Below are 27,068 nucleotides of genomic sequence, written 5' to 3'. Positions count from 1 at the left end.
GCTGTGTCTGCTACCATGTATTTCTTCGATTTTTCCTCCTAGTGTTAATCATTAGCTGAGAGCCCCAAGCATAGCTTCAATCACAGACAGACCCAGAATTTCCCAGCAGCCACCCTCCCAAGCCGGGCGAAGTTTCCCCTGGCCTCAGCTGTGCTGCCCTGTAGCCTCCAATAGCTGAATTCCAGCAGCAAAGCAGTCTCCACCCACTGGAAAAATTCCTGATCCGCCCATCTCTCTCCTCCCAGGCTGTTGCTCCTGGCTCAGTTCTGCACTGACTTCCTGCCAGGCCCTGGGAAGTTGTGACCAGGGGGTCTCCCCAGGGATCTTTCTCATAGAGAATTGGCTGCTCGCCTCCCCCTTGTCCAGTCCCTGCCAAGGGGAAGGGGATGGTTGGAGTAGGCGGGGGGAGCGGGCTGGCCGTGGTCCAACTACTTTCGTAAGCGTATTTCAAATTGTCCTCAAGACCATTCGGACACATGGGCCAGCCCCGCGGTGCTCGGGATCTCCTTGCTGCCTTCTCACTTTGGAAGCCACTGGACTCGACTGAATTTGGACACCGCAAGGAAGCCCGGTCATCTGGTGAGTGCTTTCTCTTCCCTCGCCTTTTCTTCCCTCCCTCTCCTCTGCCTTTCTGATAGAGGAAGTTAGACCTCCCTAGGTTGGACAGTTTAGGAGAAAGGCTCTCCCCGCCCCACCCCCCCCTCCCCACACCGAGCCCCTCATCCTTACCCCCAAGCTTCTTCACCCCTCACCCCCAACCCACCACCTGAGCACCCGGGGACTCGACCAAAGAGGTAACAGGGTAATGTTCTGTCTCATTGCAGGGAGAATTAGTGATCACGCGGCTGGGATTATAAAAAAAACATTTTAATCTGGAGACATTTTCTGGCCTTTTGCCCCTACCCCGGAAATAGAGGGAGAGAACACCCTGTGGCAAAGTGAAGGACTTTGAATTTGAACACCGGGAAGCGCGGGCAGGCCGGAGATTTCGATCCCTTTTCCCCCCGCCCCCTTAGCAGCCCGCTAGATTGAACACCTGGACTGCTCCCTCTGCATTCAGGGCTGGTGCCTAGCGTCTCTGCCCACTGAAACCCAGAAGACAAGGTGAGTCCTCCTAACCCTGGATTTGCATTTCCAAACAATTTTAGGGAGATGGGCCTCTACTCCTCTAGACTCTGGCTGGTTTCTAAGGTTTCTTCTCCAATCCTAAAGGAGTTTCTGGGATTTTATTGTTGGGATTGAAGGGATTAGTATAGTTGGATGCCAGAGGCAAGAATTTTATTCCAATTGGGTTTCAGTTATAGTTCTGGGAAGAGTTTAAATTGAAACTGTTCCGTAGGGAGGGTTTGTAGAAGATGGGAAGGAATTTTCATCTGAAGCTTGGAGCCATTTAAAATGGGATAATGCCCACAAATGTCCCAAAATCCTTAAGTCTTGTTATGGAGGGAAAAGATGGGGAAGGGGGAATAAAATTCTGTCCTTCCTCCATCTCAAATACCAATTTTTAGAACAGTTCTGCTTTTTAGTTGGGGGGGGGGGCTCTAGCAGCCCAAGAAATCCTTCTTGGTTTTTGGGTCCCTCTTTCTTTTCTCCCTTCTCCCCACTAATATTTAGAAGAGGTGAGGATGAGTGGATCACAACCAAAATATTTTTTGGAATTGATTCTTTGGAACTGGGAACTTTAATGGTGGGAGAGCAGACTAGTAGAAAATGGGGGAATTAGGTGGTAAGGAAATCTCTTGAAAACTAGAAGAGATAAGTTGTAAGAAAAGAATAGGAGAGGTTGAGAAGTTTTATCCTTATAGCATTGTCAGTAGTGTGTTGATTCCCCACATTAAGTGCATCTTTAGGTAACCCAGGCCCAGTATAATAGGTATTGTGAGCCCTGGGGGCTGGGAGCTGTGTCTTTGCTTGTACTTTGCACATTGCTGTTGCTCAAGAAATAATAAGCAGTGAGAATAATGACAAGCCACAGAAAGTGGAGGGGGCTCTCTTCTAGGCAGCATTTTAGTCCTTTTTTTTTTCTCGTGCCTTGTTTTTTGCTATGTAAGGTGCCAGTTTAAAGTGGATCTGTGAGGGAATGATTCTACCATAATTGTTCCCAGTGGGATACCCAGCCAGCTGGGATAAAACAGAATTGGTCAAAAGAAACCTCTGCCCTCAGATGGGTTGTGGTTCCTGCCTGGCTTGCTTCTCAGCTTCATTAGGATTTGGCATCAGGGTTTCTCATGGCCTTAAATGTTTGGGGTGAAGTGTGACATGTGCTGCATCAGCATACTCATGGAGCCTTCCCTCAGTTCTACTTTTTTTTTGTTTGTTTTTGTGTTTCAATTTTTGTAAGGCAATGGGGTTAAATGACTTGTCCAAGGTCACACAGCTAAGTAATTATTAAGTGTCTGAGGCTGGATTTGAACTCAGGTCCTCCTGTCTCCAGGGCCAGTGCTCTATCCACTATACCACCTAGCTGCCCCCTCATTTCTACTTTCTGTGGTGATATTACATGCAGAATTGTTTCCTGGATGAATTCAATGTGGGGGAAATTGAAATTCCAAAGGATGAACTTAGTTTTGCTGAAGGGCTAAAGTTCAGGAAAAAGTACTCTGCTTATTCCTACCCCCTCCACCATCAGTTTTCCTGGTGATCCCATGTCTTTTTTCCTCCCCCCCCCCCCCCTGCAGTCAATGAAAGGGACCCCTCAATTCCCACTTGTTGAACCTGTCTTGAGCAGTCCTTGACAGATGATACCAGGAGCCAATCCCAGCCATTTACACCCACTGGTATACTACATTCCCCAGGGTCCTAGTTTCAGGGTAAATATTTGACTTGCCATATTCAGGGATTTCACCCAAGTCAGTTTGTTTATACAGCAGGAGACAATCTGAAGTAAGTAGAGGAATGGAATGGAAAGGGAAGTAGGCATCTCAGATTTGAGGATTATCTTCTTCCAGCCCACTTTAGTGACTGAACTACAGTGATTAGGGCAGGGATGGGAGGATTAATAGTAGAGATGGATGGTTTCTCTGCCTGGAGATTCCTAGAATTCAAGATGCAGTTTGGTCTTCATTTAGCTTCTTTGGCTTCCCCCCCATAGACCCCCCTCATCTGTTACTTTTCTCTGGTTAGTTGCTTCTCCAGATGCCTCTGTTTCATTACTAAAGGCACAGCTAATTCTTCCTTTCCCTCCAGGAGCCCTCAGTCAGGGGCCCAGGCAACTGGAAAAAAAGCTGCTGGAAACTGTTGTTCCTGGGATGATCTCAAATTTAGCCTCTCAAAGTTCCATCACAACCCAGAGACCCACCCTTTCACCCTTAGCCTTCTCTTAAAACTCCACTCAGTAGTCTCTCCTCTCCTTTGCTAATTAGTTCAAACTCTCCCTTTTCTTCTCTCCCTCTTTTTCTACCCCTCGGTTCTCTTGACCTCCCAGTCCTTCTATAGAACCAGAACTGCTCAGATTTAGCTAATTTCCATTTCTTGGTAACATTCATGCTTTTGATTCTTTAGCTGCCGCTCTGTGTGATGGGCAAGAGATTTAAATTTGTTTCTAGTCATTTGTGGCTTGTATAGTATAGGAGAAAGAGCTCTGTATTTTCCACAGGAAATACTGGAATCAGACAGATCCCAGTTCTCTAATCACTCTGGGCCTCAATTTCTTTTTTGTTTAAAGTGAGAGGGTGGTAGATTAGATTAGATGATCTCTAAAGTCCTTTCCAACCTTAAGTCTGTGACTTCCATGTCTAGAAGCAGTTCTGAATGACTTTGAACAAGCAGGTCCTCAGTTTTTCCAATAATCAATCAACATTTATTGTGTCCATCCTCTGCCAGACATGCTAATTTTGAGGTTACAAAAAAGAGGGAAGAGACAATTTTTGCCCTCAAGGAGCTCACAATCTAAGAGGAAGATAATAAACAAATTATACACACACACACATAGACACAGGTTATATACAGATTACATTTTTGTTGTTATTGGGGTAGCTCATTGGTACAATGAATAGATTACTGAGCTATGCAATAGACTCATCTTCCTTAGTTCAAATCTAGCCTCAGACATATCCTAGTTGTGTAACCCTGGACAAATCACTTAATCCTGTTTACCTCAGTTTCCTCATCTGTAAAATAAACTGGAGAAGGAAAAGGCAAACTACTCTAGTACTTTTACCAAGAAAACTTCAAATACAGTAAGGAAGAGTGGATACAACTGCAGCGACTAAACAACAACAAAATCCATAGGGGAAGACAACAAACAAATATGTACAGTCAAGCCATAAAATTAAATAGCAAGTAATTAACAGAGAGAAGGCACTAAAATCAAGAGGGGTTGGAATACTTTTCTGGACTCATTCTGTGAGGGGGTAGAATTTTATTGTTACAGATAAAGGGACTTCAGTTTTAATTCAATTTCAAATCCCGAAAGGTGTAACTCCACTTCTCATCCTTTTTTTGGGTGAGAAATATAACTATATTTTAAGTCTGGAGCAAGAGAGAAAGTTCAGTGGCCCTTCAAACACAAGGAAAGTCCTTGTAAATGGATGGGGATTTTCCACTGCTGTTGTGGAGCTTTATACTGGGACCTACATGCTCCAAAACAAAGCAAAAGATCTGATCTCTGACAGTCATCGATCTCACTCATTGGCTGCAGTCTTTCCTAGGAGGAATTCCCCCATTCCCTATGAACTGTGATGAATTAGACTTTCATCTTTGGCTCCCCTCCCCCACTCTGCAGCTGGAGAGATAGTTCAATGGTCAGACCTTATTCTTCCTAAAGGGAAAAGATCCATTATTAGTCACAGCAGGTATACCTATATAGGAAATGGAAGAAGACTGGGAAAGGAAAGATGAGAAATCACTAGAGAAATGTATACTCTTGGATTGATAATAGAAAGAACAGGCAAATTGTTTAATACAAGTAGAGACAATTTAGGGAATTTTGAAGTGAGTTGGGGAGGAGTTTATCAATGGAGGTGTGGATAACCTGAGTTTCAGAGATTAGGGTAGAGAGTTTTGCTTGTAAATGGGATCAGAGTTTGGAAAAGCATGGGGAAAAGTAATAATATAGTGAGAGCTCACTCAGCTTTGAAACCTGTATTTAACTAGTGGAAAGAGCACTGAATTTGGACAGGTCAGAGACCTAGGGTTTAAGTCTCAGCTTTGCTACTTACTACTACTAATCTCCTTGGGCAATAATTTTACTTCTCTGAGTCTCAGCTTCCTTCTCATCTGTAAAATGAAGGGTTTTTACTAAAATGATTCTAAGGTCCTTCCCAGTTCTAAAGCTGTCTTTTTATCCTATGACCTTCCAAAGCCAATCAGAAAAGCCTTCTCTACCCTATCTCATTAATTAGTTAATGGCTCTCCCTACTAACTTAAATAATCTATTTCAAAGGAGTCAAATCTCCCAAACTTAGTTTTATATATTATATATAATTTTATATATATAATTTTATATTATATTTGAACAATTTCTTGGACTGAGTCAGGAGGCATAATATATCATAGAATATTAGAATATCAGAATCTGAGCAAGTTCCTCTTTATAATATCCTTACCTAGAGATCATACAATCTCTTCTTGAAGACCCACCCAGGGAGGGGGGCTTTACTATTCTCCTCCTTTTCCATTGTCCCCTCACTTCCACTTTGGAATTTTTGAATTCCACTTTACTATAATCTGCCTCCTGGCAACTTCTGACTCACTAATTCCTAGTTCTGCCCTCCCAGTCCTAACAATATAAATCTAATCTCTTTTCCCCCTAGATTGCTTTCCTACTATTGGAAGACTACAAAGCAAAATTAGGGGTTCCTATATCCAGGGAAGTGGTGTTGGCTTTAGAACCCCTATTTCTATTGAACCTCTGCTTTACAGGCTTATCTGGTTAAGGGGTTCTTTACTGCCCAACCCCAACCTCTCCAATGGAGCTCAGTGATGAGGGTAAAGATAGATTTAATCATACTTCAGAGAGGAAGTTGCAGTAAGAAACCTCTAGGCACCGAACTACAGTGAGCATACAAGGTTCTTCCTTGACAGGATAAAGAAGGTTGAGTGATTTAATTTTAGAGGATAATGAGAGATGGAGGTTGGATAAAGCTTTGATCACAGGTGAAAGAAAATACAACCATAGGTATTGGCATTTTATTATATATGTTTTATAATGTGTGTAGAATATTTAGTATGGGTAGTGAGCTGTGATTGACTTATTGGGTGAAGAAAGTGTTGTCATTCTCTGCAGGATTGATGGCAATTGGATGTAAATCTGAGAGTGCTATGGCCCTCTAGTGGTCAGAGAGGTTTTGTGTGTGTTTGAGAGTCAGTCAATAAACATTAAGTGCCTTCTGTGTGTCAGGCTCACCTACAAGCACTCTCTCTCCTCCTCTCTTGTGTATGTGTATCTGTGTGTGTGTGTGTGTGTGTGTGTGTGCGTGCGTGCTTCTTGCTTTTGCTACTCATAAGATCTTGGTTGGAAAAAGAAAGATTCCTAGAGTCTTAGAATAGATCTGAAAGGAAGATCAGAAGCCATTTAAGTTAACCTCATTTTCAGTGTTTGCCACCATTAGCAATTTTCCCTTCTCCTTTCCATCTCCTGAAATCTATAACCCCAGGTGTAGGAGGAAGGATGTAGGTACTTCTATTGAGCAGAAGAGCAGATGTTTGGAGTGACTGTCATTTTTCAATCTTCTGGTATTCTACTAGTGGCAAAAAGAGGGTAAAGAGGTTCTTGAGAAGTCAATCAATAAAACCAGAAGAATTATTCTTACTATAGTCTTACCTGTATGACTTACCTGTACCTGTATGACTTCTAGCTGCAGTTTTCATGTGAGAGACTCTATGCGTGTGTGTGTGTGTGTGTATTCTTTTTGAAATCATAAAATCTCCAATTATTTTCCTTACTCTGATTTACACCGAAATGATAGGTATGTTTTAAATACTTCTCCCTCCCTAAAAGACCAAGGCTTGAGTTTGTGTTTACTTACCTCTATTTATTTACCACCTGGGTGACCATGTCATTTTCCTATTCAAAAATTTTTAGTAGTTCCATGATGCCTCTAGGATAAAAATTGTTGTCCCTCTAAAATTCTGCTACATTAATCCCCCCCCCATTTCACTTATAGAATTCCCAGCTTCCTTCAAGACATCTCCTACACAAAGACCTTTAGGATCCCCCTAGTTGTTGGTGTTTGCTTCCTTTTGAATTAACTTTATATAACTTTGCATATAATTTGTATTTATTTTATCTGTGTACATATTGTACCTCTCCAACTTACAATAGTAACTCCTGTAGTTCAGAAACTGTATCTTTTTTTTAGTCTTTTATCTATAGTACAGTGCCAAGGAGTTTAATAAATATTTGTTGAATTTAATTGACCTTGGGCAAATCTTTTTCCCCATTTCTTGGGACAAGTTTTTTCTTCTATGAAATGAAACAGTTGGATTGTCTTTTCTCTAAGCCTTATGACCCTCAGTTAGGCAGAATGGGCTGCTCTACCAGTATGTCTGGCTGGGGAAAACATATCGGTAAGTGTCTAAATGACTCTCAGGGAACAGTCTTATATCAAATGGATGGCTTAAGATATGCAAATATAACTGTTGGGGAGTTTGCCGTGGTACAAAGTGGGAGGAGATTGATAGTAGGGCTAGGGAATGGGGGAACAAGTAACTATCTAGAGTTATAACTTTAGTTATATTTGGTCTGCAGTGATAATATTCAAGGGTATTGTATTTCCAGTTATCTTTTGATATGTGTTAACCCAGATGTACTGGGCTATGAAAATGATAGGTTGTTACAATTCTAATCTGTTAGAAATTTTTATTTATAGTTTTTTTTTTTACATCATCAATTTTCCCCAGAATCTCTTTTCCTCTACTCCTCAGAGAGCCATATTAACAGTTTCTACTACCTTTCAAATGAGGTCGTTTTTTTTAATGCATTTAACCTATGAAAAGGGCTGACTGCCATTGTTTGTCCCTCAGATAGTACTCACATATGTAGGGCCAGCATTCTGTTCCTTCCCCCAACCGGGGGGCCAAAGGAACATCTCTTTTGCAAGCAGCAACCTTCTTGGATCTTTTGCCTTAACTCAATTCACTATTGACATCTGCAACCCCTTCCTTTCAGGGCTTATCTTAGACAAGTGAGGAAGGCCAAGCCAGTCAGGATTTGAAAAGGCCCATCTCAAATATTCAGTGTATGTAGCAATGACCTCCAGATCTTTTTGACTGCATATCCATGTCAGCAAAGCAATTTTTTTAGCTTGTATCCTCATTATATATGTATTTGAAAATTACATGCATATACTGCTATACTAATATATCAGAAAACTACTCAAAATGAAAATTAGAAAGGATGTAATTAATATGTAATAAGCAATTTTATCTATTAATTAAAAACCTTTGTTCTCTAAAATAAATCTTTGCTTAATACTATGATATAGCAATTAAAAATTTTTAAGTTCTCTGTATTTCAATATGTGGTTTTATTGACAGTCATAGATGGAAAAATTCCCAAAGATATGTAAATCCATATGGAGGAAGTACATTTCTGGCTGTACTTATTATATCATCATTTTATTTTTTGTATGCTATTCACCAATTATACAAGTTTGGCAAATAAAGTTTCATCTTCCCTGATGCCAATCAATTGTTTTTCAAATTAATTTGAAGGTGTTGCATTTCTAATATTTTTTTAAAATTCATGAGAACTCTGAACAATTTAGAAAATCAAAAGTTAGAAATGAGAAGGCTAGAAAATTCTGTTTCCAACTATTTTAAGTGTGCAAATCTAAACGTTTATGTAGGAGGCACACTTTTTTTTTTAGCAACAGAAGCTTAGTTTTTCAATTACTTGATAAACGGATGGCTTTATGCTATTATTAGCTAATAACTCAAGACATAATAAACACCTAGGGTAAGGTTCATCATTAATTGTAATGGATGTAAATCCATATTGCAAATCTTGCTGAAATTAAAAAAAAATTTTATCCAACTTCTCAGGTTTGATTAGATTGTCTTTGTTTTCAACTCAAAATGTGACTGGCCCATATTAGCCCTAGAAATGTCTGCTCCCTGGTATTGTTATTATTAGTAATTTTCTTCAGTTCTGAGATATTTGTCTGATTTAGAGGGATAGTTAAAACTTGAGAAATCCATTTATTTAGGTATGTGAAAGTTGTAGTCAGTCACTATTTTTCTGAAAGTTAAGGAACAAGTGATCCTACTGTCCTTCCATATTTTGGAATTCTCACTTTTCTTTAAGAATATCTTGTGTAGGGCAGCTAGGTGGCATAGTGGATAAAGCACTGGCCTTGGAGTCAGGAGTACCTGGGTTCAAATCCGGTGTCAGACACTTAATAATAACCTAGCTGTGTGGCCTTGGGCAAGCCACTTTAACCCTATTTGCCTTGTAAAAAAAAAAAAACCTAAAAAAATTTAAAAAAAGAATATCTTGTGTAATAGTGTTTGTCCTTCATTTTCAAAGATGATCACAACATCAGGGAGGTGATGCCATGACAAGCAGGTGAATTGCATTTGAGTGAGGGTATGCTAAACCAAGTTATTGGCCTCACTTTTTCCTCTAGAGTCATCTGGAACCAGTGGCCAGATACGAATTAGGACAACTGGAGATGGTCCTGGATTTGGGGCAGTCAGGGTTAAATTACTTGCCCAAGGTCACTAGTAAGTGTGTAAGGCAAGTGTCTGAGCTTGGACTCAAACTCTCATCCTCCTGAATCCATTATCAGTGCTCTATCCACTGTGCCACCTAGTGCCCTGGGTCTGACTTATGAACTGTAGTGAGGATATAAAGTATCAAATTGTATATTTAAATGTTACTAAGGCTTAGTTTTTTTCAAATATGACTGTCTGACTGGCTTATGAACTGTAGTGAGGATAAAAAATATCAGATTGTATATTTAAATGTTACTAAGGCTTAAGTTTTTTTTAAAACTTTAAAATATTGAGTACTAGTAATTTTTTTTCTTGAACCTAATAGATCTTTTTGAACAATTCCTGGAGGGTGTTCCACTTTGGAGCTCATTAGTTTGGAGGACTTGCTGAGTGGTCAAGGGACTCTCTGACTGATTGTTTTTAACTTGAGTTGGGACTGACCTGCCAACTGAAAGGAGGCAAAAATCTTGGTTCTCACAACACTTGGTCCCAAGTTTCAGATATTTTTATCTCCCACATAAGAAGAAACCTACATTGGGTAGTTGTGGTCAGGTTCTTTTGGTCTTTTCTTCCCCATTGTGGGAGGATCAGGGTTTCTGTAGTCTGAGAATTACTTTTATTTCAGGCCCGTTGTTTGGGAGGGTAAGAGACACAAAAGCAGTCGATTACCTCTGTTCTTGAGTTTGGAATCTAGCTGATACACATGAAAACAATTTAAGATTATTTCTACTGCTAAAAACAGCAAAGGTTTATAGATCCCCCCATTTTACAAATGAGGAAGTCAAAGTCTCAGAGAAGACTTGCCCAAGGTTGCACAGGTGAATACATATGCAGCAGAGTATTGAATGAAGATTAAAGTAACATAAATATGGGGGAAATTAATAACAAGATGTTTGTACCTATATCCTACTTATTAAAAATAATAATTGCTAACATTCATGTATCTATTTAAGGTTGGCAGAATCACTCTATATTTTATTTCATTGGACCTTCGCAGCAACCCTTTGAGGTAAGTATTTTTATTACCTCCATTTTGCAGATGAGGAAAATGAGATTGAGAAAACTCAAGTGATTTACCTCAGGTCATATAGCTAATGAGTGTCTAGTTCAAGATTTCAATTCAGATCTTCTTGACTTCATGTCCACCAAGTTCTCAATCCACTGTACCTAGCTTCCTAACCTCTCTACTTCCTGTCATTTCTTCAACTTCCCTCTCTTTCCACTTTTAAGTTATATAAGTACATCCTGGGGACTTTCATGCTTTTAATTATGAATTCACAGGCTTCATTTTGAAGATATACTCTTTAACTAAGAATATGGCATCAGGTCAGGTCAGAAAACAGGAGAAATGTCGTACCTCATATATGTCATTTATTAGGTATGTAATGCTTCTTGTCCTAAACTAATGGAGATATTCCATATGTAAAGGGGAAAGTGAGGACTGGCTAGAGGAGAAAAGTATTCTCTTTGTCCATCCATCCTTCGAATCTAGTCTCAGTGAAATTAAAACCAAAAAGTGACTTATCCGTGGAATGGGGTTATTGATAACCTGACTGCCCCTTATTCCTGGAATGTTCTCCTTCCTATGTCTATCTCCTAGTTTTTTGAACCCAGTTAAAATCCCATCTACCTTCCCCCCCTTAATTCTAGTGCCTTTCCTTTGTTGAGTTTTCATATTTATCCCGTCTAGAAATAGCTTATTTGTACATAGTTACTCACACAACCCTCCACCCATCTTTCTCCCTTTAAACTGTGAGTTACTTAACAATAGGGATGGTCTTTTAATCTTTTTTTTTTTTATCCCCTGCACTTACCAAAGACTCTGTTACTTAGGAGGTTCTTAAAAATGTTTAGTCAATGACTGACTTACTGTGACTGATTGACCTACTACCCCTTTGCCCCTAAGGTTGTTGTGAAGACTAATGGGTTAAAGTCCACTGAGGGTTTGAGAGCCTCGGATGAGGGAGGTGCTGTATAAATAGTGTTGTATTATTGAATGATCTAGCTTTGTTCCTATACCTTTGGTATTTGACTTCCGGTATTTAGCTTCTCACGTGTTCAATCTTTGGAGGTATTTGCATGTAAACAGCAGAGTTCTGCTCACCTACTCTATTGTAGGCAATCACCAAGTTCCGCGCTTCTGCGGATGGGAAGTCTCATTTCCTTCTTTAAAAAGCCCCCAGGAATCAGGAATGAGAGAAATGCTGAAAATATGCCCTACATGCGGAACTGTGCTTGAATAAGGCATTTATTGAAAAGGTTTTGCAGAAGGCGGCACTTGTTCTTTAATTTCAAAGTTATTTGTGTCTGCTTGCTGCTTATTTAAAGGAGTTTGTTAACTGCTTAAGTGCCAGGTCTCCTGGGGTATGAATGCAACTTCTCAGCCTCACATTACAAAGACACCAGGGAGCCCCCTGGAGGAATGGAGATTTCTTTATCTCTCTGCTCAGTTTAGAACCTTATTTCTTAGTGACTTCACCAGAAACCAAGGCATATTTCTTCTTTTTAATCATGTTTCTTGTAGACATCAGATTGTGTGGTTTTTAGGTTACCCTGGTTTTAAGATTGATTATTATGTTCACATTTAAAATGATTAATGTTACACTAATATTTTCTTCCATTTTTTTCTTCCTTATTGCCCTTGGTGGGGAGGTGGTTAATCTCTACTTTGTTCCTTTCCTTAGTTTTCATTAATCTTTAATCTCTAAAAGGTTGTGCCCATCTTCAACTAGGTGGTGCCTAGTTCTTTGAATCTGTCGAAATTGCTATTTTCTTTTCCTTTTATTTATTTAATTATTGCTCTCTTTTTTCTTTTTCTCTACTTTCTCTTGGTAGCTTTATTAGCTCCCATGAGCTTTAATTACCATTACTATGCAGATGACATATATATGCATGCATTTATATCTAGATAGATAGATAGATAGATAGATAGATAGATAGAGCCCATTCTCAAACATCTTCAATAGGCTATTGGACATTGCAACCTGGTTGTTCCAGAGACAACCCAAAATCTCTCCATATCCAAAACTAACCTCTTTCACTTTACCGTCTCACCTTTTCCAAACTTGCAGAATTTTGTCAATATCACTGCCATTTTCTAATCTCCTAGATAGAATTGTCTTCAACCCCTCCCACTCCCTTAATCCATAGATCTAATCAGTCATCAAATCTTATTGATTCTACTCATAACACAGCTGATCTCTTCTCTCTATTCACATCATAATACCTCCAGTTCAGGCCCTCATTCCTTCTAGCCTAGACTATTTCAATACCTCCCACCCCAGTTGGTTACCCTGCCTCCTCTTCCCACTCCATTCTTCCATACTGCTGATAGAGTGATTTTCTTTAAAAGCTTATTTACCTGTGTCACTCCCCTCCATAATTGCCTCCCATTGATATAAAATATAATCTCCTTTGATTAGCATTTAATCCTACCTTCAAGCCTTCTTGAATATGACTCTTTCCATCTTCAATTCAATTAACTTGCTTTCTCTTTCTATGTCTCCTGTCCATTTGCCTTTGCAGTTATTAGTGCACGCATTCTCATCTCATCTCTGCTTTATAGGATCTCTCTTTTCCTTCAGGATATCACCTAAGTATCACCCCATTATATGAAGTTTTTCCTGATTTTCTTCATAGACACTTATTTATTTTTTGCAAGGTATTGGGTTAAGTGACTTGCCCAAGGCCACACAGCTAGGTAATTATTAAGTGTCTGAGGCCACATTTGAGCTCAGGTACTCCTGACTCCAGGGCCTGTGCTCTATCCTGGCACCACCTAGCTGCCAACACTTATTTATTGTTTGTTGATTGCTTCTCTTTCCCCAATTATTATAGTAATTAGTTTAAAATCTCACCTTCCACTCCAACTTTTGCTTTGTTCTCATTATTTCTGCTCCCTTCCAGTCTGTTTGCATTTTTTCTGCTTTGTTAGATTTGAATTCTATCTATCTTTTATGCTATTATCTTTGTAGCAGAGGCAGTAGGTGTCGCAGTGGGTGCAGTAAGAGTGCCTAACTTGGAATCAGGAACACCAGAATTCAAATCAGAAATCAATTAAAGACTATATGCCTCAGTTTCTCCATCTGTAGAATGGGGACAATAATCACACCTACTTCACAGGGTTGTTGTGAAGATTAGTGAGATAACATACAGTTCTTTATAATCCTTAAAGAATTATATAAGTGAGTTATTATTTATTCTGTACTGGTCAAACCCACAGCAAATCCAACTAATGAGAAAACAGATGAATTTTCTTTTTGAGGAAGAGGGGAGAAAAAATGGAGAAACTTAATGATGTGCCAGTTCAGCAAGGGGAGAAACTCCTCTTTCCTCTCATAGCATCTCCCAGTACTAGTATTAAACAAGAATTGTCTTTGTTCTTTTCCTTAACCTCTTCACTGCCCTGTGTAGCTCCCCAGAGCAGACTGCATGTTGCTGTAGTATTCTTAGATCTTTTGAGGTGAGAGACTGGGTACTTGAAAGGATGGTCTCTAGAGGTCTGGTTCTTTGAGGTCTGGTGCTTTGTTGGCTTTCAGAAAAGCCCTGGTAAAGCATAGTTAACCTCCCTCACACCTGTTACTACAGCTTCTCTTTTCTCAGAAGCCCTGGAGAGTGCTTGTTTTGTTTTGTTTGATTTTGAAAAGTGTAGTGCTGAGAGGGCCAGTACAACAGGTGAGCATAGCCCTTCCCATTCAGTGTAATCTCAGCACTGGCCAGGGCCCAGATCCCACCACTTACTCAGAAGGCAGTGAATGGTGCCAAGGTGAGTGAAATAGCTGCCCACTGGTTCTTTTGGGCTTGGTGGGTATAATGAACAGGGTTGAAATATGGGGTGTGCAGCATAAACCCATGTGATCTGGATTTACAGCCACATTTTTTTATTGTTTTTTGAATTTTACAATTTTTCCCTCATCTCAATTGTCTCTGCCCCCCCCCAGAAGGCAGTCTAATAGTCTTTTACATTGTTTCTATGCTATACATTGATCAAAATTGAATTTGTTGAGAGAGAAGTCATAATCTTAAGGAAAAAATAAAAGATAACAAAATTACATAAGATACCTTTTTAAAAAAAAATTAAAGGTAATAGTCTTTGGTCTTTGTTTGTTTAAACTCCATAATTCTTTCTTTGGACATAGATGGTATTCTCCATCGCAGATACCCTAGAATTGCCCCTGATTGTTGCACTGATGAAATGAGCAAGTTCATTAAGGTTGATCATCACCCCCATGTTGAACAGTCACATCTTTCTAGGCAATTGGCTCTTCCTGTTTGATACCTCTGCCCCATGCAAATGTTCTTTCCCTTCCCCCTGCACCTTCACCTTCTTCCCAGGGCTTTAGGGTCTGTCTAACTATTGCCCAGCCTCAATTACATCCTGTCTAGTCCTTTTGTTTCAGAGTTGGGAAGAACATTTTTCTCCACCCACTTGGGAACTGGTTGGATGAGTTTCTTTGGCAGTTGGGTCTCTCTAGTTGAGGTCCCTTAGAAAACAAGAATGGGGGTGGGGTAGGGGGTTTTGTTGAATGGCCAGGAATACTTTAGCACTGAATTTATGAAGAAGTTACAGATGTGGTTTGTGGCTCTAGGTCTTTGATAGGGCTAGCTAGTTGTCTCTGAGATATTGTTATCCTATTGTATCCTAGTTATAGAGCTAAATATCATCCTCTCTCCTTTTACAAATGGGGAAAATGAGACTCATAAAATTTAAATGACTTTTCCAAAGTCACAGAGGTATAGTAGTAACTGTCAGAGGTGAAGCCACTAGGCTATCTCCCAAGGGTCAGGAATGATTTCTGGTAGACCAGAGGTAGAACATGTTGAATTAGTTTTTGATTTTTCTCTCAAAAGCAGGGTGGAGGTTAAGCCTGAGAGACTGGAGAGTTTCATTGAAAAAAGAAACAGAAGGGGACAAGTAGGTTAAAATTTTAAATGCTTTTTTCTGCAAGGTGAGAAGTAAGTTATTAGACTTGGAGTAAGGAAGAACTGAATTAAAATCCAATCTACATATGCTCATTAGTGAAGTAACCCTCTCTAAATCTCTCAATCTCTTTATGTTTTGATAACTCTCTAAGATTTATCTACTAAGTCATAGAAAGGTGTTGATTTGTGATCTGTGTTGGTAGGAGTTCCTCTTAATGAGAAAATCAAAATATCTCCTATAAGTTTGAACCAGATGGGTAGGGGCAGCTTGTTGGAGAATGAACTCACCATTTCTTGATACTCCCATATTTCATTCAAAACCCAGGTCTATTTCTATACTTCTGTTGTTGCTCTTTAGGGGTTTCAGCCATGTCCAACTCTTCATGATCTTTTTGGGGTTGTCTTGGCAATGATCCTGAAGTAGTTGCCATTTCCTTCTCCAGCTCATGTTACAGATGAGGAAACTGAGGCAAACAGGGCTTAAGTGATTTACTCAAGGTCACATAGCTAATAAGTATCTGAAGCTGGACTTGAACTCAGATTTTCCTGAGGCTGGCACTTTTTTTTAATAAGTTTTTTTGCAAGGCAAATAGGGTTAAGTGACTTGCCCAAGGCCACACAGCTAGGTAATTATTAAGTATCTGAGGTCAGATTTGAACTTAGGTACTCCTGACTCCAGGGCTGGTGTTCTATCCACTGCACCACCTAGCTGCCAAGAGGGGCCTGGAATTCTTAATCACTGTACTACCTAACTTCCTATTTCTTTTTTTTAATTTATTTTTATTAAAGATATTATTTGAGTTTTACAATTTTCCCCCAATCTTGCTTCCCTCCCCCACCCCCACCCCACAGATAGCACTCTGGCAGTCTTTACTTTGTTTCCATGTTGTACCTTGATCTAAATTGGATGTGATGAGAGAGAAATCATATCCTTAAAGAGAACAGAATTCTCAGAGGTAACAAGATCAGACAATAAGATATCTGTTTTTTTCCTAAATTAAAGGGAATAGTCCTTGCACTTTGTTCAAACTCCCCAACTCCTTATCTGGATACAGATGGTACTCTCCTTTGCAGACAGACCAAAATTGTTCCCAATTGTTGCACTGATGGAATGAGTAAGTCCTTCAAGGTTGAATATCACTCCCATGTTGCTGTTAGGGTGTACAGTGTTTTTCTGGTTCTGCTCATCTCACTCAGCATCAGTTCATGCAAATCCCTCCAGGTTTCCCTGAAATCCCGTCCCTCCTGGTTTCTAATAGAACAATAGTGTTCCATGACATACATATACCACAGTTTGCTAAGCCATTCCCCAGTTGAAGGACATTTACTGGATTTCCAATTCTTTGCCACCACAAACAGGGCTGCTATAAATATTTTTGTACAAGTAATGTTTTTACCCTTTTTCCTCATCTCTTCAGGGTATAGACCCAGTAGTGGTATTGCTGGGTCAAAGGGTATGCACATTTTTGTTGCCCTTTGGGCATAGTTCCAAATAGCTCTCCAGAAGGGTTAGATGAGTTCACAGCTCCACCAACAGTGTAATAGTGTTCCAGATTTCCCACATCCCTTCCAACAATGATTATTATCCTTCCTGGTCATACTGGCCAATCTGAGAGGTGTGAGGTGGTACCTCAGCGAAGCTTTAATTTGCATTTCTCTAATAATTAATGATTTAGAGCATTTTTTCATATGGCTATGGATTGCTTTGATCTCCTCATCTGTAAATTACCTTTGCATATCCTTTGACCATTTGTCAATTGGGGAATGGCTTTTTGTTTTAAAAATATGACTCAGTTCTCTGTATATTTTAGAAATGAGTCCTTTGTCAAAATCATTAGTTGTAAAGATTGTTTCCCAATTTACTACATTTCTTTTGATCTTCATTACATTGGTTTTATCTGTGCAAAAGCTTTTTAATGTAATGTAATCGAAATCATCTAAATGGTTTTTAGTGATGTTCTCCAACTCTTCCTTAGTCATAAACTGTTCCCCTTTCCATAGATCTGACAGGTAGACTAGTCCTGGATCTTCTAATTTGCTTATAGTATTGTTTTTTATGTCTATGTCCTGTAACCATTTGGATCTTATCTTGGTAAAGGGTGTGAGGTGTTGGTCTAATCTAAGTTTCTTCCATACTAACTTCCAATTATCCCAGCATTTTTTATCAAAGAGGGAGTTTTTATCCCAATGGCTGGACTCTTTGGGTTTATCAAACAGCAGATTACTATAATCCTCTCCTGCTTTTACACCTAGTCTATTCCACTGGTCCACCACTCTATTTCTTAGCCAATACCAAACAGTTTTGATGACTGATGCTTTATAATATAATTTTAGATCGGGTAGTGCTAAGCCACCTTAGTTTGCCCTTTTTTCATTAAGCTCCTGGCAATTCTTGACTTTTTATTTCTCCATATGAATTTACTTACAATTTTTTCTAACTCATTAAAGTAATTTTTTGGAATTTTGATTGGTAGGGCACTAAACAGATAGTTTAGTTTTGGTAGAATTGTCATTTTTATTATATTAGCTCTACCTATCCATGAGCAGTTGATATTTGCCCAGTTATTTAAATCTGATTTAATTTGTGTGAGAAGTGTTTTATAATTGTTTTCAAAAAGATTCTGAGTCTGTCTTGGTAAATAGACTCCCAAATATTTTACACTGTCTGAGGTTACTTTGAATGGGATTTCTCTTTCTAGCTCTTCCTGCTGTTTCTTGCTAGACATATATAGAAAAGTTGAGGATTCATGAGGGTTTATTTTATAACCTGCAACTTTGCCCGAATTGCTAATTGTTTCCAGTAGTTTTTTCGATGATTTCTTGGGATTCTCTAGGTAGACCATTATGTCGTCTGCGAAGAGTGAGAGTTTTGTCTCTTCCTTCCCAATCCTAATTCCTTCAATTTCTTTTTCTTCTCTAATTGCTGATGATAACATTTCTAATACAATATTGAATAGTAGTGGTGATAATGGGCACCCTTGTTTCACCCCTGATCTTATTGGGAATGCCTCTAGCCTCTCCCCATTGAATATAATGCTTGTTGATGGTTTCAGATAGATACTGCTAATTATTTTAAGGAACAGTCCATTTATTCCTACACTCTCTAGTGTTTTTAATAGGAATGGATGCTATATTTTGTCAAAAGCTTTTTCAGCATCTATTGATATGATCATATGATTTCTGATAGGTTTGTTGTTGATATAATTGAGTATACTAACAGTTTTCCTAATATTGAACCAACCCTGCATTCCTGAAATAAATCCTACTTGATGGTTTCAGATAGATACTGCTTATTATTCTGAGGAATAGTCCATTTATTCTTACACTCTCTAGTGTTTTTAATAGGAATGGATGCTGTATTTTGTCAAAAGCTTTTTCAGCATCTATTGATATGATCATATGATTTCTGATAGGTTTGTTGTTGATATAATTGAGTATACTAACACTAACTTCCTATTTCTAAACTTGGGAAATTCCATTTTTTTAAAAAATCTTTTATTCTTTCCAAATATATGTAAAGATAATTTTTATCATTTATTTTACAAAAAGGAAATCATTTCATTCCCGATTTTTGCTGATAATGTTTTGACACATCATAAAACCTTTCCAGGGTATTCCTAGTTGAGTCTTCACTAGAAACACTAAGTTAAGAAACATAAATGATTGCAATTGATCATACATATATCCTTACATTCTAGTAGACTGTTAAAATAAATGATGGTTGCATGTTTTATAAATAAGTACCTCAGAGGTCCTTTGTTTTTGATCTTATGTTTTATTCACAACTAAAACTGTCTTCAAGTAGGTGGAGTAATTGTGTATGTATTTTTTTGGTACTACTTTGTTTACTCAGCATCATATTATTTCCTGGTGCCATAAAACATGTTGGCTTTTGAGTCAAAGGCTTGAATTCTGATTGTACTGCTAACTAGCTTATCCTCCATAGTATATTGGATCTTGGGCAAATATCTGGATCCAGGTTTCCTTATCTGTAAAAGAAATGGATTGGATTAGATAGATGACCTATGAACTTTGTATTTTTCCATTTTTCATCAAATTTTATATATTTTTCTTATTATGTAGCAGTAATGTTGCATTACATATATAAAACATCATTTGTCCAGTCATTTCCTGGTCATTGGGCACATTAATTAATGAATTCAACAATTCAGTTGAACAAATAGAGGCATTAAATTTTTTTCTGTGACCATTTGTTTTTAATGGCACTTTCATTTCAGCATCCCTCTCTTTTGCCATGGCCAATAAACTATTGTAATACAGAAAGAAAATAAAGAAGAAAGAAAAGGAAAGAGAAAATTCAGTAAAATTAACCACATCAATTGGTATATCCCTTGAAAAGAAGGAATGGAGTTATATTTTCTTGTCTTCTCTTTATGGCTAAACTTGATCATTATAATTAGACAACTGAAAAAATACTTTAAAATTTTTTTTTATTTAAGGCAATGGGATTAAGTGACTTGCTGGAGGTCACACAGCTAGGCAATTATTAAATGTCTGAATCTAGATTTGAACTCTAGTCTTCTTGACTCCAGGCCTGGTGCTCTAATCCACTGCACCACCTAGCTGCCCCAACTGAACAAATATTAAATGTTTATTTGGTTCCAGATACTCTGTTAGGGCAATGAGGGAGCTGCAAAGGCAAAAACAAAATAGCCACTACCCTCAGGGAGTGAAGGGACATTACATTCCCACTCCTAATCTGGAGTGCCAGACAGAGAATACCCCATTCCATCATTAGTGCCATTGATGTCCCAAAACATTCTTCCTAGGCTATATCCCTTTCAGCCAAAAGGTGAATTTCTCAGGTTTCTCTGTTATTTCTCTGTTCAATAATTTTTTTACTTTCAATTTTATTAATTAATTTATTAAATTAATTTATTTGATTTTTCAGGATTTCCAATTTGGTGTTTACTTAGGGATTTTTGATGTTCTTTTATTTAGGCTTTTTGGTTGCATTCTCTTTGAAATTATTGTTTCTATGACATCATTCTTTGGGAGGTTTCTCCAGTACTATCAATAGAAAAGTAATTCAATTTAAAACCTGCTACCTATGTTTGCTTAAAGCAGAATGTGAATCTGATAAGTCCAAGTTCTTTGTACGGTACTTAGTTTTTGTACTAATATAGTTTCTTGGCAGTCAGTTGACAGAGTGGAGGAGAGCAAGATCTAGATTCAAATCTTGCTATGTGCCCTAAACCATTTTACTTAATCTCTCTCAAGCTTCAGTTTCCTCATCTAAAGGTGAAAAGAGGATAACCATAGTACCTACTTACTCATGGTTTTTTGTGAGAATCAAATGAATAGCAAATAAAATGCTTTGTAAACTGTAAAGTTTATCATTCTAGTATTATTTTTTTTTAATTTTAAAATTCCTCTGGACCTTATCCTCCTTCATAAGGGTTGATATATGCCTTTAGCATGCTTGGATTTTTGTTTTCAGAGTATAGTGTATAATTCCTTTTTTCCTAGTCAGTGATTCTCTTCTCTCTTTAGCTTGACTCACCTATAGAAAAAAGAGTTTCATAGGTATGATATTCTTTACTCTTCTTGGTGATGATTATGTTAATGAATAATAATATTATGTAGCTCTTTATAGTTTTTCAAAGTATTTTCACATTCATTATATCATTTTAAAATTTTAAGATCCCTTCTGATAAGGTGTTGTGTCCTAAATCATAATTCTGAAAGATGAAAGCAACTGAAATAGCTTTGTTCAGTGATTCTCTTAATAAACATCAGGAAGGTGTAAAACAGGGAAGCATCCCCTTCAATGAGGAGTTCACACTTAGCAAATTTTAAGCTCTGTACTAGGAGCTGAAGAACCCAACAAAAATAAGAAAGGCCCTGCTCTCAAGTAGCTTATAGTCCACTGAGGGGAAAGATCATGTAAGGTCAAACAACAGGAAAGAACAAATCAGTCTCTACAAAAGCTACAAAATATTTTTTCTTTTAGTGGGGAGCAAACCAGTAGCTGAGAGTCTCTGGCTTCATGTATAAAGTGAGATTGAAGGTTAAGCAGAGTTTTAGAAGGAAAAAAAAAGATTCTTTTTGGTTTTTCTTTTGTGGAATCACAGGATTTATTTTTTATTTTTTTCTTTTAGGTTTTTGCAAGGCAAATGGGGATAAGTGGTTTGCCCAAGGCCACACCGCTAGGCAATTATTAAGAGTCTGAGGCTGAATTTGAACTCAGGTACTCCTGACTCCAAGGCTGGTGCTCTATCCACTGCATCACCTAGCTGCCCCAGGATTTATTTTTAATAAATTTTTTCACATAAAATCTATCCCCACATTTCTCTCCCCTATTAAATAAATAAAAAATAAAGCTCTCCCCTTTTTATATTTTTATAACAAATATACACAATCAAGCAAAACAAATTTCCATATTGTCTATGTCCAAAAAATATATATATTTTTCAACCTTCAATCTGAGTCCGTGACTTCTCAGTGAGGAGGAGGAGGAGAAGGATAGTTTAACCAAGGATTCTAAAAGATGAAGTTAAAATGGAGGCATTATTCCAGGAATGGAATAATGACTAAGATGTCATGGGCAAGAAGCAGCAAGGAGGCTATTTAAGCTACATTCTATTGTAAAAAAAACAAGAAAGGATAAGAAGGTAAGGGCCAGCTTTAAAAAGTAATCAAAGAAGCTTCTATTTCATAATGAGTTTCATAGGGAGTCACTGATCTTTACTGAAAAGGGAAGTAACATGGATAGACCTTAACTTTGGGAAAATCAATTGGCAGCTGTGTCATAAACTGGAGAGGAGGCAGATAGAAAAAGAAAGGCATTTAGGAGACTATTGCAGGATCTGAACTAAGGTGATGAGTAAAAAGTAGATATATGAGAGATTTGTTAACTGATCCAATAGTTGGTGAAAGTGAGGAGTCAATAATACCAAGATTTTGAAACAGTGATTGAGATAATTGAGGTGCCCTCAACAGAAACAAAGAAGTTCAGAATGAAGGCTGGTTTGTGGTAAAAAGTAATGAATTCAGTTTTGGATTTGTTGAATTTGAGACATCTGTAGGACATTTAGTTTGCCAAATCCAATAGATTGTTAGAAATAGTGAACTGAAACTCAAGTAGCAGAATTCTCTGTGGATAGTGAAGTTCTTCTTTTGCAGATGTGCTGGTTGTATGAGGAACTTGCATAACTTCTTCGGAGAAAACTGTAACTACTTAAAACTTTTTTACTCTTCCACATAGGAAAAACAAAGTGGATGAAGAATATCTGTTGTCCATACAATGACATGTAGTAAAATGGACAGCCTACAGTCTACCTCTTTCTTTGTCCATCAGTATGTATATTTGGAACAGATGGTACAAAATAGGCCCAAAATGAACTGGAAATCAGACTACATCACTTTCTGGAAATTATCACATTTCTTTTAATGATCCTATGTTTTAGAGACATACATTAAAGTGAGAACAGGTTGCAATATATTACTAACGAGGAAGTTTGAAGAACTATAAAGGCTATTAGCAATATAAAAGGAAAAGATGGACAAAGAATGACAGGTGAAAAACTTGAGTGTTCCACTAGTGTCCTCTCAACATCAGGAGAAAAAGGAAGGTCCCAAGCACATTAGGTAGATATCTTATGGCAAATAAGATCATGGACAGAAGGTACATGGGCTTAAGTTGGGATTTGCCTCACTGGAGGGAATATTAGATTGAGAAGGTCACAGATCCATCTGAACTCTCCCATTTAGTCCTTGCCATAATTCCTTGCTATAAGAACTTGCCAAAAGTAGAGAGGACAGGTGGTTTTGAGTCCCTAGGATTTTAGGACTAGAGCTGGAGGGGACTTTGGAAGTCATCTAATCCAACTCCTTTATTTTATAGAAGAGAAAACTGAGGTCCAGAAAGAGTGATTTAGTGAAGGTCACAAAGGTAACAGGACTAGAATTTACATGCATTTTCTCTAATTTCAAACCTTAACTTCTTTTGTCTGTGCCATTCCAGCCTTGTGACTAATGAAAATGCTCAGTGTTTGTGACTTGTTCAGAAAGCACATTAGGTAAGGCCCAGGTTTTCCAGCTGTTAGTTCCTCATTCTTTGTACTGAGTCATGCTTTCTTCCCTTTTTTTTTTAATATTTTAATAGTATTTTTTCCAATTATATGTAGTTTTCAATATTCATTTTTGTAAAATTTTCTCCCACCTCAAGACAGCAAGCAATTTGATATATTAAACATATTTCTATATTACTCATTTTTTGAAAGAAGAATCAAAACAAAAGGGAAAAACTGTGAGAAAGATAAAAACACACATGATAAAAGTATGCTTTGATGTATATTCAGACTCCATAGCTCTTTCCTGGATGTGGCATTTTCCATCGCAAGTCTTTTAGAATTATTTTGGATCAAATCTATTATAGTTGGTCATCTCACAGTGTTGCTGTTACTCAGGACAATGTTTTCTTGGTTCTGCTCATTTCAGTCAGCATCAGGTCATGTAAATCTTTCCAGGTTTTTTGAAATTCGCCTGCTGAGACATGTCTTTAATCCCCATTGATATCTCTGCTAAGTTTTTGTTCTTATTTATGCTTTTGGAAATGAGGAATTTGTTGTATCCTCCATTCCCTCTTTGACATCACACATCTCTCTGGAAGCCTTAACTCTCTTCCATGCTCTTGGCTTACCCAGATTTCTCCTGGATAACTGGAACCATTGTTAATGCTGTATTTTGTTTATTTGCACCTTATTTATATGGGAAATAAAAAGTACATTTTATTTTTTGCAAGGCAATGGGGTTTAGTGGTTTATCCAAGGCCACACAGCTAGGTAATTATTAAGTGTCTGAGGTTGGATTTGAACTCAAGTATTCCTGACTCCAGGGCCAGTGCTCTATCCACTGCACCACCTAGCCACCTGATTATAGTAATCAAAGAAATAGGGACACATAAGCTAAATATAGAATAATTTTAAAATAGTTAATAAACAGAAAACACTAGAATTAAGAGGGATTGTGGGAAGAAAGACTTTCTCTGTGGGGTCAGTGTTGTATAAAGGGGATATGAAGCACAGGTGTTCTCTTTGTCAGGTAGTCTCAAGGTCTAGGAGAATGTAACAGGACCATTGCTAGCTACCTAAGTCATTCTGAGATTCAGCAAGTCCTTTGAACCTGATGCAATGGTAAATATTCTAAACTAGAACAGTCTGGTCCCTGTTTTCTCCATTTTTTTTTCAGTCTCCCCTCCCAACAGGTGGCCTTACAACAATTTACTGATGCAGTGAGCCAGACAAGGTCACCTTTGCAGTCACTAATTAGCCTTCTCTCCACCTCTCTGCTTCCCAGCAATAACTGGTTCTGAGAACCTCCTGGTAGCTCCAGAGGCTGAGGACCTTGCTAATAATAAGAAGGTTTCTTATCTGGGAAAGCTTTATCTTATTTACAGAGATGAAACTCTAAAGGACAGTGAAGTGGGACATCTAAGACTTTCCTTTTTTTTTCCTCTTTTTTTTTTTGCAAGGCAATGGGATTAAGTGGTTTGACTGAAGGAAGATTTGAACTCAGGTCCTACTGACTCCAGGTCCAGTGCTCTATCCACTGCACCACCTAGCTGCCCCACTTACCTTGGTTTTGTTAATATTTTCTAGGAAAAAATTAATTCCTCATCACTCATTCAGACCTGACTTTCATTCCCACTACTCCACTGAAATACCTTTCACCAAGGTCACAAATTGCTAACTCCAGTGACATTTTTTTCCTTTTTTCATTGTCCTTGGTCTCTATTTAGTCTTTAACATTGCAGGCTACTCTTTCCTTGGCTTTTTTTTTTTTTGCAAGGCAATGCGGTTAAGTGGCTTGCCCAAGGCCACACAGCTAAGTAATTATTAAGTGTCTGAGGCTGGATTTGAACTCAGGTACTCCTGACTCCAGGGCTGGTGCTCTATTCACTGTGCCATCTACCTTCCCCTTTCCTTGGCTTTTATGACAGTTATTATGCCTCGTTCTTCATGACCCCATGGACCATACTGTCAGTAGGTTTTCTTGGCAAAGGTAGTGGTTTGCCATTTCCCTCTCTAGTGAATTAAGGCAAACAGATTAAGTGATTTATCCATGGTCATGCAGCTAGTAAGGCCACATTTAAACTCAGGTCTTCCTAACCTCCAAGCTCAGCACTCATGTCTGCTGAGCCACCTAGCTGCCTCTTTATGAAAGTAAACTCTCCTAATCCTCCTGATTGGTGAATCTCTGGGCCAGACACAAATAATCTGTGAACTTTTCTACCTTCTCCTTTGCACCCCAGTCCCTCCTCTCTGCCCCTCAGTCCAGTTTCTTCTGATGGTTTTCACCATCAAAATATAAGTTCTTAGAGATGGGGGACTATCTTTTTTTTCCTTGTATTGTATCCTCAGTACATATCACCATGACTGGAACACAGTAAATAAACTAACCTCTCTTTCCTCCTCCATCCTTTCTCCCCCTCATCCTAGTCATCCAGACTTGTAACTTGGAAGTTATCATTGACTCATTCTTCTTGCCTCACATCTAATAAGTTGTCAAATGCTATTGACTTTACTTGCATAATATGATCAATTAATCTTCTCTTTTCTATTCTCAGTGATTTTGGCCCTAGTTCCTTCTTTCTTAGACTATTCTAACAGGAGGTCTCACAGATTTTTCTGCTTTCAAGTTGATCTCTTTTCCAGTCCAGTCTTCATTTTACTCTTCAAGTAATTTTCCTAATGAACCACATCTTGACTCAGAAATGAAGTCACTAATTAAAGCATAAACCTTTGATCTTGGCCTTCAAGGCCTTCCTTGATGATTCCTATCAGCTTTCCAGCCTTACCTCATAATACTCTCCATGTACACTACATTCCAAACTAGTTGTTGCTACTTGCTTGCCCCATTCTCATCCGACCCTTTCCCAGTAAAACTAAAACCTTGGTTTGAGATGTATGAAGGGAAGGCTAGAACAAAGACTTCATACTTCTTCCTCAGTTTTATTTCTTTCATAGTTTGTGTTTGTGTATTGTTTGTGTATTGTGTATAGTTTGTATGTTGTTTGCCCCTATTAGATCCTTGAAAGCAATGTCTGTCTTGTCCATCTTTTTAATCCTATACATTTTCAATGAATTGTACCAGAAAACTTGAAGGGATTTACTTGGTGTGTTTTGTGTGTGTGTGCTTTTGTTTCATCATCTGTGAAATATGGACATTCTTCTAATTCATTTGCATTTATTGAAGATCTCTTGACATGGGACCTGATAAGACTCTCCCCACTAGGTTGTGGAAGATATCTCCCAAGATCAAACTGGCCTGTTTCATTCATGGTTTGCCATGAAAGGAGAGAAGTTTCAGAGATAGAGTTCTGTCCTGAAACTCTAGACTTATTCTTTCCTGTTCCAGACTGGCTCCCTGTAGTTTTGCCTATATGGCTTCAGGCTAAATGATTAGTTGCTGGGGTGAATGCCTAGCCATTTCTCCTGGGCCCTTTCTGGACCGTTCAAAGTTCA

The 27,068-nt window shown here is 38.2% G+C and overlaps 1 protein-coding gene across 10 annotated transcripts in view; it reads left to right on the top strand.

The window, feature by feature from the left end:
- Positions 1 to 216: 216 nt before the first annotated feature.
- The window catches only part of PLEKHG3 (pleckstrin homology and RhoGEF domain containing G3), a 59,856-nt gene continuing 33,004 nt past the window's right edge, over positions 217 to 27,068 (top strand). For 6 of the 10 annotated variants that reach the window (XM_074236132.1, XM_074236130.1, XM_074236131.1 and 3 more), the window contains exons 1-3: positions 218 to 579; positions 825 to 1,104; positions 10,611 to 10,666. The gene's annotated coding sequence lies outside the window, so the exon portion shown is untranslated. Of the gene's footprint in view, positions 580 to 824; positions 1,105 to 10,610; positions 10,667 to 27,068 lie in introns of all 10 variants that reach the window. The other 4 variants (XM_074236135.1, XM_074236134.1, XM_074236126.1 and 1 more) reach the window with 3 other exon arrangements.

The sequence above is a fragment of the Macrotis lagotis genome, chromosome 4, assembly GCF_037893015.1.
Source record: "Macrotis lagotis isolate mMagLag1 chromosome 4, bilby.v1.9.chrom.fasta, whole genome shotgun sequence".
NCBI lineage: Eukaryota > Metazoa > Chordata > Mammalia > Peramelemorphia > Peramelidae > Macrotis > Macrotis lagotis.
This window is presented reverse-complemented; position numbering and strand designations above follow the sequence as displayed.